This window comes from Myotis davidii, unplaced genomic scaffold (assembly GCF_000327345.1).
Source record: "Myotis davidii unplaced genomic scaffold, ASM32734v1 scaffold577, whole genome shotgun sequence".
NCBI lineage: Eukaryota > Metazoa > Chordata > Mammalia > Chiroptera > Vespertilionidae > Myotis > Myotis davidii.
This window is the reverse complement of record NW_006289082.1, coordinates 1,564,457-1,574,047: the sequence shown is the minus strand read 5'-3', so window position 1 is coordinate 1,574,047 and position 9,591 is coordinate 1,564,457. Positions and strand designations below refer to the sequence as shown.

General features: G+C 37.7%; 1 protein-coding gene across 6 annotated transcripts in view; it reads right to left on the bottom strand.

The window, feature by feature from the left end:
* Positions 1-9,591, bottom strand: part of CAB39L (calcium binding protein 39 like) — a 133,573-nt gene that overhangs the window by 96,097 nt on the left and 27,885 nt on the right. For 4 of the 6 annotated variants that reach the window (XM_015562320.1, XM_015562321.1, XM_006761232.2 and 1 more), the window contains exons 1-2: positions 8,995-9,071; positions 7,801-7,874 (exon numbers count right to left, since the gene is read on the bottom strand). The gene's annotated coding sequence lies outside the window, so the exon portion shown is untranslated. Of the gene's footprint in view, positions 1-7,800; positions 7,875-8,183; positions 8,195-8,994; positions 9,072-9,591 lie in introns of those variants that run through there. The other 2 variants (XM_015562324.1, XM_015562323.1) reach the window with 2 other exon arrangements.

Sequence of the window (9,591 nt, the reverse complement as noted above, 5' to 3'; positions counted from 1 at the left end):
CGGGCACATCCCCAGTAGGAGATGTGCAGGAGGCGGCTGATCGATGTTTCTCTCTCATCGATGTTTCTAACTCTCTATCTCTCTCCCTTCCTCTCTGTAAAAAATCAATAAAATATATTTAAAAAAAGAGCATGAAATGATTTCTACAAATTTAAAAAAAATAATAATAATTACCCTAAATATAAATGGTCTGAATTCACCAATAAAGAGGCACAGAGTGGCAGAGTGGATCAAAGAACAAAACCCAACAATATGCTGCCTTCAAGAGACACTTCTAAGCTATAAAGACAAAGATAAATTCAAAGTAAAAGGGTGGAAAATGATTCTCCAAGCAAATAACATCCACAGAAAAGCAGGTATAGCCACTCTTATATCTGACAAAATAGATTTCAAGATAACAAGAGACAAAGATGGACATTTTATAATGTCAAAGGGGACAATACATCAAGAAAACATAACACTTCTTAATATATATATGCACCCAACCAGGAAGCACTGAAATATATAAAACAAATTGAAGGGGAAATCAGGAGCTTTGCAGACCAAAAAAGGCTACGGGAGTTTATCACAACCAAGCCAGCAATGCAAGAAATGCTAAAGGGAATGCTGTAAAAAAAAGAAATAGAAAGGGAGGAAGGAACACAGGCATAATGAATAGAATGGCTACAAACAAGTATCTATCCTATCTAATAATAGACAACATGGTAATTGACCATACCTTCGCTATGCCTCCCATTGGCTAATCAGAGTGATATGCAAATTAACCACCAACAAATATGACGGCTAATTTGCATACTACAGGCAGGGCAGGACAGTGCCATCCCACCTGCCCCACCACCATCCAGGCCTGCTATTTGCCACCCAGGGTGGTGGGGTGGGACAGCACCATCCCGCCTGGCCTGCCGCCATCTGGGCCTGCTATCTGCGACCCGGGGTGGCGGGCGTCCGTGTGCGACCCAACCCAGGGCGGCGCAGCAGCAATCGGCCAGCCCATCCGAACTCCATCGGGACATCCCGTGTGCAACCCGACCCGGGGTGGCCAGGCAAGGCAGCAGCGATCTGCCAGCCCGCCCAGGCTACCAGTGTGCAACCCGACCCGGGGCGGCCGGGTGGGGCAGTAGCGATCCACTGGCCCACCTGGCTACCATCCGGGCGTCCTGTGTGCGACCCAACCTGGGGCAGTGCCCCATCGCCCGGATTGGCCCTGCTGTGTGTGGGACCCAGGGCGGCGCCCCAACCACCGGATCGGCTCTGCTGTGTGCGCGGCCCGGGGAGGCAGGGCAGGCACCGAGGGATCGGGCCTGCCATCTGCCACCCTGGGAGTGGGCCTAAGCCAGCAGGTGGTTATCTCCCGAGGGGTCCCAGACTCTGAGAGGGCACAAGTGGGGCTGAGAGACACCTCCCACCTGACCCCCGCCAGTGCACAAATTTTTGTGCACCAGGTCTCTAGTCAATAATAACATTAAATGTAAATGGGTTAAATGCTCCAATTAAAAGACATGGAATGACTGAATGTATAAGAAAACATGACCCATATATGTATATGCTATATATAAGAGAGCCACCTCAGAACAAGGGACTCACACAGACTGAAAGTGAAAGGATGGAAAAACATTTTTCAGGCAAATAGAAATGAAAAAGAAGCCGGAGTAGCAATACTTATATCTGACAAAATAGACCTCAAAGTGAAGACCATAATAAGAGAGAGGAAGGCTACTTCATAATTCTAAAGCAGGGGTGGGTAAACTTTTTGACTCGAGGGCCACAATGGGTTCTTAAACTGGACCGGAGGGCCGGAACAAAAGCATGGATGGAGTGTTTGTGTGAATTAATATAAATTCAAAGTAAACATCATTACATAAAAGGGTATGGTCTCTTTTTTTTTTCGTTTTATTCATTTCAAACGGGCCGGATCTGGCCCGCAGGCCATAGTTTGCCCATGGCTGTTCTAAAGGGATTGATACAACAAAAGGATATAACTCTGGTAAACATATATGCACCCAATGCAAGAGCACCCAAATACATTAAAAAAAACTTCTGGAGATATCAGGGGAGAGACTGACAGCAATACAATCATAGTAGGAGACTTTAATACTCCATTAATATCACTGGATAAATCCTCTAAACAAAAAATCAGCAAAGAAACAGCAATCCTAAATGACTCACTAGATCAGAGGGACTTAATCAACATCTTCAGAACATTCCACCCCAAAGCTACAGAATATATATTCTTCTCAAGTGCACGTGGGACATTTCAAAGACAGACTACATGTTAGGACATAAAATAAGTCTCTACAAGTTCAAGAAGATTGAAATCTTGTCAAACATCTACACAGATCACAGTGGAATGAAATTAGAAATCAACTACAGTAAAAACACCCAAAACCACTCAAACACCTGGAGGCTAAACAGCATGTTACTAAACAATGAATGGGTTACCAACAAGATCAAGAAAGAAATCAAATTGCTGGCACCTACCCAGTGGGGAGTGCAGAAGGCAGCTGATCGATGTTTCTTTCTCATCGATGTTTCTAACTCTCTAACCCTAACCCTTCCTCGCTGTAAAAAAATCAATAAAATATATTTAGAAAAAAAAAACAAAAACCAACGTAACTTAAAAAAAAAAAATACTATGACCAACTCTTCTCCAACAAACTGGTCAATCTAGAATATGTCCATACATATTCCTAGAAAAATACGACCTTCCAAAACTCAACCAGGAAGAATAAAAAAATCTGAATAGGCTGATAACTATGGAGGAAATTGAGGCAGTAATCAAAAAACTTCCAACAAACAAAAGCCCTGGACCAGACGGCTTCACAGGGAAGTTTTATCAAATATTCAAAGAAGAAATAAAACCTATCTTCCTCAGACTATTCCAAAAAATTCAAGAGGAAGGAACACTTACAAGCTCTCTCTACAAAGCCAATATTACCCTAATCCCAAAACCAGATAACGACAATACAAAGAAAGAGAATTATAGGCCAATATCCCTCATAAATATAGATGCCAAAATTCTCAACAAAATTCTAGCAAATCGGATCCAGCAGTACATTAGAAAGATCATACACCATGACCAAGTGGGATTTATTCCGTGGATGCAAGGATGGTACAATGTCCACAAATCAATAAATGTGATATACCACATAAACAAATTTAGAGATAAAAACCATATAATCATATCCATTGATGCAGAAAAAGCATTTGACAAAATCCAATACCCTTTCTTGATAAAAACTCTCAGCAAGGTGGGAATAGAAGGATCATACCTCAACATAATAAAAGCCATATATGACAAACCTACAGCCAACATCAATACTCAATGGGCAAAAACGAATCATTTCCCCTAAGAACAGAAACAAGACAGGGATCCCATTCTCACCATTCCTGTTCAACATAGTACTGGATGTACTAGCAATGGCGATCAGACAAGAAGAAGGAAAAAAAGGCATCCAAATTGGAAAAGAAGAAGTGAAATTGTCATAATTCACAGATGACATGATATTGTACATAAAAAACACTAAAGACTCCATCAAAAAACTATTAGACTTACTAAATGAATTTGGCAATGTAGCAGGGTATAAAATAAACCCCCAGAAGTCAATGGCTTTTTTATATACCAATAATGAACTCACAGTAAAAGAAACTAAAAAAAAATACCATTTACCATTGCAACAAAAAAAATTTTAAATACCTAGGAATAAATTTAATCAAGGAGGTAAAAGATCTGTACTCAGAAAATTACAGGACATTGAAAAAAGAGATAGAGGAAGACATAAACAAATGGAAGAATATGCCATGTTCATGATTGGTAGAATCAACATCATTAAAATGTCCATACTTTTTAAATGTAGTCCCATTTGTTTATTTTCTCTTTAGTTTCCATTGCCCTAGGAGCTGTATTAGTGAAGAAATTGCTTCAGCATATGTCTGAGAATTTGCTGCCTGTGAATTCCTCTAATATTTTTATGGTTTCCTGTCTTATATTTAAGTCCTTTATCCATTTTGAGTTTATTTTTTGTGTACAGTGTAAGTTGGAGATTTTTATTTTTTTGCATGTATCTGTCCAATTTTCCCAGCACCATTTATTGAAGAGACTGTCTTTATTCCCATTGTATTTTCTTGCATCCTTTGTCAAATATTAATTGAGCATAGTGGTTTGGGTCGATTTCTGGGTTCTCTATTCTATTCCATTGAGCTAAGATTTGGAAACAGCCTAAATGCCCATCAGTAGATGAGTGGATTAGAAAACTGTGTTACGTGCACAAAATGGAATACTATGCTGCTGTAAAAAAGAAGGAACTCTTACTATTTGCAACAGCATGGATGGAACTGGAGAGCATTATGCTAAGCAAAATAAGCCAATCAGAGAAAGATAAATATCACAATGGAATAGAATAGAGAACAGTACCAGGCAGTTTTGAGAACAGTGGCTTTGTAATACAGCTTGATATCTGGTATTGAGATCCCACCTACTTTTTTCTTTTCAGGATCACTGCAGCTATTCGGGGTCTTTTTTTTTTTTCCAAATGAGTTTTTGGAGAGTTCATTTTACGTCTGTGAAATATGCCATTGGTATTTTAATGGGGAGTGCATTGAATCTATAGATTGTTTTGGGTAGTATGGACATTTTAATGATGTTGATTCTACCAATCCATGAGCATGCTATGTTCTTCCATCTGTTAATGTCTTCCTCTATCTCTTTTATCAATGTCCTGTAGTTTTCCAAGTACAGGTCTTTTACCTTCTTAGTTAAGTTTATTCCTAGGTATCTTACTTTTTTTGGTGCGATGGTAAATGGAATTGTTTTTTTAATCTCGCTTTCTGTAAGTTCACTATTGGTGTATAAAAATGCCATAGATTTCTTGGCGTTAATTTTGTATCCTGCTACATTGCTGAATTCATTTAGTAAGTCTAGTAATTTTTTGATAGAGTTTTCAGGGTTTTCTATGTATAGTAATATGTCATCTGCAAATAAGGACAGTTTTACGTCTTCTTTTCCAATTTGGATGCCTTTTATTTCTTCTTCTTGTCTACTTGCTATGGCTAGCAGTTCCACAACTATGTTGAACAGGAGTGGTGAGAGGGGGCATCCCTGTCTTGTTCCTGTTTTTAAGGGAAATAGTTTTAGTTTTTGCCCATTGAGTATTATGTTGCGGTATGATCCCTGTACTGTCACATTGCTGAGGGTTTTTATCAAGAAAGGGTGTTGGATTCTGTCAAATGCTTTTTCTGCATCAATTGATATGACTATGTGGTTTTTACTACATCAAAATAAAAAGGTTCTGTTCAACAAAAGAAACCATCAACAAAACAACAAGAAAGCCCACTGCATGGGAGAACATATTTGCCAATGTTATCACCAATAAGGGTTTAATCTCCACATTTACAGGGAACTCATACAACTTAACAAAAGGAAGATAAACAACTCGATCAAAAAATGGACAATGGCCCTAAATAGATACTTTTTGAAAGAAGACATAAGGAAGGCCAAGAGACATATGAAAGCATGTTCAAAGTCACTAATCATCTGAGAGATGCAACTCAAAACAACAATGATGTACCATCTCACATCTGTCAGAATGGCTATCATCAACAAATCAATAAGCAACAAGTGCTGGCAAGTATGTGGAGAAAAAATAAACCTCTTGCACTGCTGGTGGGAATGCAGACTGATGCAGTCACTGTGGAGAACAGTATGGTGTTTCCTCAAAAAACTAAAACTGCAACTCCCATTTGACCCAGTGATCCCACTTCTAGGAATATATCCCAAGAAAACAGAAACACCAATCAGAAAAGATATATGCACCCCTATATTCATAGCAGCACAATTTACAATAGCTAAGATTTGGAAACAGCCTAAATGCCCATCAGTAGATGAGTGGATTAGAAAACTGTGTTACATGCACAAAATGGAATACTATGCTGCTGTAAAAAAGAAGGAACTCTTACTATTTGCAACAGCATGGATGGAACTGGAGAGCATTATGCTAAGCAAAATAAGCCAATCAGAGAAAGATAAGTATCACATGATTTTACTCATTCATGGAATATAATGAACATCATAAACTGATGAACAGAAATAGATACAGAGACAAAGAAGCATTGAACAGACTGTCAAAATACAGTGGAAAGGCAGGGGTAGGGGTGTGGGTGGGAGGGGTAAGAGATCAACCAAAGGACTTGTATGCATGCATATAAGGATAACCAATGGACACAGACACTGGGGGTGGGGAGGTGAGGGCATGTGCTGGCGGGAAGTCAAAGGGAGAAAAAAGGAGACATATGTACTACTACTTGTAATACTTTAAACAATTATATACATGTATATATATATATATATATAAAACTACTCACAGAACTAAAGGGAGAAACAGATTAAAATACAATCATAGTTGGGGACCTTAATACTCCATGGACAGCTCTAAATAGATCATCGAGACAGAAAATCATTAAAGAAATATTGGCCTTTAATGACACACTACACCAGTGGTCGGCAAACTCATTAGTCAACAGAACCAAATATCAACAGTACAACGATTGAAATTTCTTTTGAGAGCCAAATTTTTTAAACTTAAACTATATAGGTAGGTACATTGTTATCAACTTAATTAGGGTATTCCTAAGGCTTGTGAAAGTGGGTATTAGAAGAGTTGTAGCTTGTGTGTTATTTTGAAACAGTAGAAATAGGGTTATCTGAAATCAGCTGGAAAGTTTTAACATCAAATATGGATGGATGTAACATTTAATATGTGGTACAATGAGATGGCTAGTAGGTGTTGTAGGTGTGTGCATATGTGTATTTTGTGTATTCCTTGTGGCTTGGTTCAATTGGATGGTTTTCTGCATTCATGTAGTGTTTCTCATGAATGAAACTGCACAAGGGCAAATGAGAAATCTACATTACGCTCATCCTGTTCCCTAACATATTAATCATGTTAGAACAAATTTCTGTTTTCAAAACAAGTTTTATTGCAGAAATGACTATTACTTTTACATCATAAAATACATGTATATGTATATATATACAGGGTGAGGAAACAGTAGGCTTCCAATTATTCATATGGAAAAGAATACAATAATTAATAAATAGTAATACAAGAATAAACTGCGTTTTCCCGTACTCACAACTGTAAACCTATTTTCGCCCCACCCTGTGTTATAGGATGCTAAAAAGTATTGCGAACCTATTGTAATTCTAATTTGTGATAATTCCTGTCAGGTACCAAAGAGCATTACAGACCCAAGTCCAATTTAAATTAAAACTCTACTTAGTGTGAGCTGGTAACCAGGAATTTTTAGGGAGCTTTTAACTCTATCTAGGGCTGTACACTTCTCCAAAACGGTCTCTGATCAGGCCCCCTACACTTTATAGAATCTAAGGAATTTTCACCAGTCCCCATTTCTCTCCAGGTACAAGTTTCTATGCCAACAGAAATCCATGGGTACTCCCAAAGTATTCAGTGACTTTAGCACTTGCTTACCTCACAGAATGTAAAGAATGTACTTGTTTTGTTTCTAGCCCCAGAAAGTTTCCCTTATTTTCTTATATGTTCATCTATTTATTATAAAGTGTTTTTAAAATATTGAATCAACTGAGTCAGTAGTTTACAGATTTGGTGATCTGTAGCCTATCATATTGTCAGAAATGGAAGTCTATTTAATACTTCTGCAATTGTTTTGTAAAACTTAAATCGGTATTATATTTATTCTTGATACATTTTATTTTAGTGTGTTACTATAGTCTACATGTCTGTCAAGAGCACTTACAATCTTGATTGAACTACCGTATTAGCTTACCTTAGAAATTGTGTGTCATCTGCAAATTCATTTCAACTCTCAGCCTTCAACAAAGTCACTGACCAACCCAGCTTCTGAAAAAAGAAAAAGGTTCAAAATTAATTTTGAAAATCTTTACAGCAAATTTATCGTATTTTTTTGTTATCTGGTATATACTAGTAGAATTATAAAATTAAATTTCTATCATAATCTTATACAGATAAATCAAATTAAAATAGAAATACCTCTCTACCCCAATAACTTCCAGTGGTAGATCTTTTAAAAAGTAGTAGGTAAACTGAAGGCAAATATTTTATCATTAGGAGGAAGGAGAAATGTCAAAGTGTGGGCTGTGTGAGGGAAACTCTAGCACCTCTCAAGTCTACATAGCTCTCATCTTCTACAGGAGGAAACACACATTTAAACTAGTATGAAAAGAATATGCAAAGCTTAGAAGAGCTTTGAAGTGTCACACAGAGAAGTTTTGAAGGGTGTTTTGCTTTTAACAACATCATGAAAACCCATGCCCACTGGTTTTTGTTTCCTTTTCTGCTTTGTCATACTTTTAGTTCATATCTTTTAATAATTTCAGTCATGAATAAAATCTTTGTAAAATTTTTATCTCCAAAATCAATATAAGGACTTGTGTGTGTCAGTGTGTGTGTTTACAATTTCCCATCAGAAACAAGAGAAAACATACACTGCTCTCCTTTAGTTCACTGCTCTTGCATGAAGAAAAACAAACCACTAACTTTGGTTCTGCATCTTTTATTTTCTGAGCAGCAACTACAGGTTTAAATAGAACATTTAGTTTTTGATGTTCTTTCTTCTCAATATATGTACATCCTGCACTAATGTATTAGAAAAAGCATTGGCTTTGGAATCATATAGATCTCGTTTAAATCTCAACTGCTCTAAACCTCATAGGAAAATATCAGGAGTCCTTTTTTTTAACTGACTTTTTTATACTGCTTGATGACCTGCTTTTTTTATTTAACAATATATATTAACTACTTTCAATATCAATATATGAGGCTCTCTGTTATCTTTTTCATGCTGCATAGTAATTTATTTTAAATTAACTTAAAAAATTTCTACTTACCTTTTGTAAAAACTTTTTTAAAATTTACCTTATTGTTGAAAGTATTACAGATGTCTCCATTTTCCCTCCTTCACCTTCCTCCACCCGCCTCCCACCCCACCCCAGGCCTTTACCTGTCTATTGTCTGTGTCCATGGGCAATGCATATATGCATATAAATTCTTTGATTAGTCTCTTCTCGCCCTCCTTCCACGTTTAAATTGATTTTTACAGAGAGAGAGAGAGAGAGAGAGAGAGAGAGAGAGAGAGAGAGAGAAACATAAATATGTTATTCCATTTATGTATGCATTAATTGGTTGGTTCTTGTATGTGCCCCAACTGGGGATTAAACCTGCAATCTTGGCATATTGGGACAACACTTTAGCCAAGTGAGCTACCTGGCCAGGGCTAATATTATGAGCCTTAATGATATAGCAGCAAGAGCTATCTACACTAATAAAAGAGAAACATGGTAATTGGCATACGACTGCTACCCTTTTCATTGGCTAATCAGCGAGATATGCAAATTAACTGTCAGCCAAGATGGCAGCTGGCAGCCAGGCAGCCAGAAACTAACATGAGGCTTGCTTGCCTCAGTGACGGACCAACGTTCCCTGCCTGCCGCTGCAGGCCTTTGAGCCTGCAGTTTGAAACATTGTTACAAATATAGAAGTTAAACAAAACCCCAGAAACCTGCTTTCAGGCAGCCAGGATCTCAGAGCTGAAGTTCTG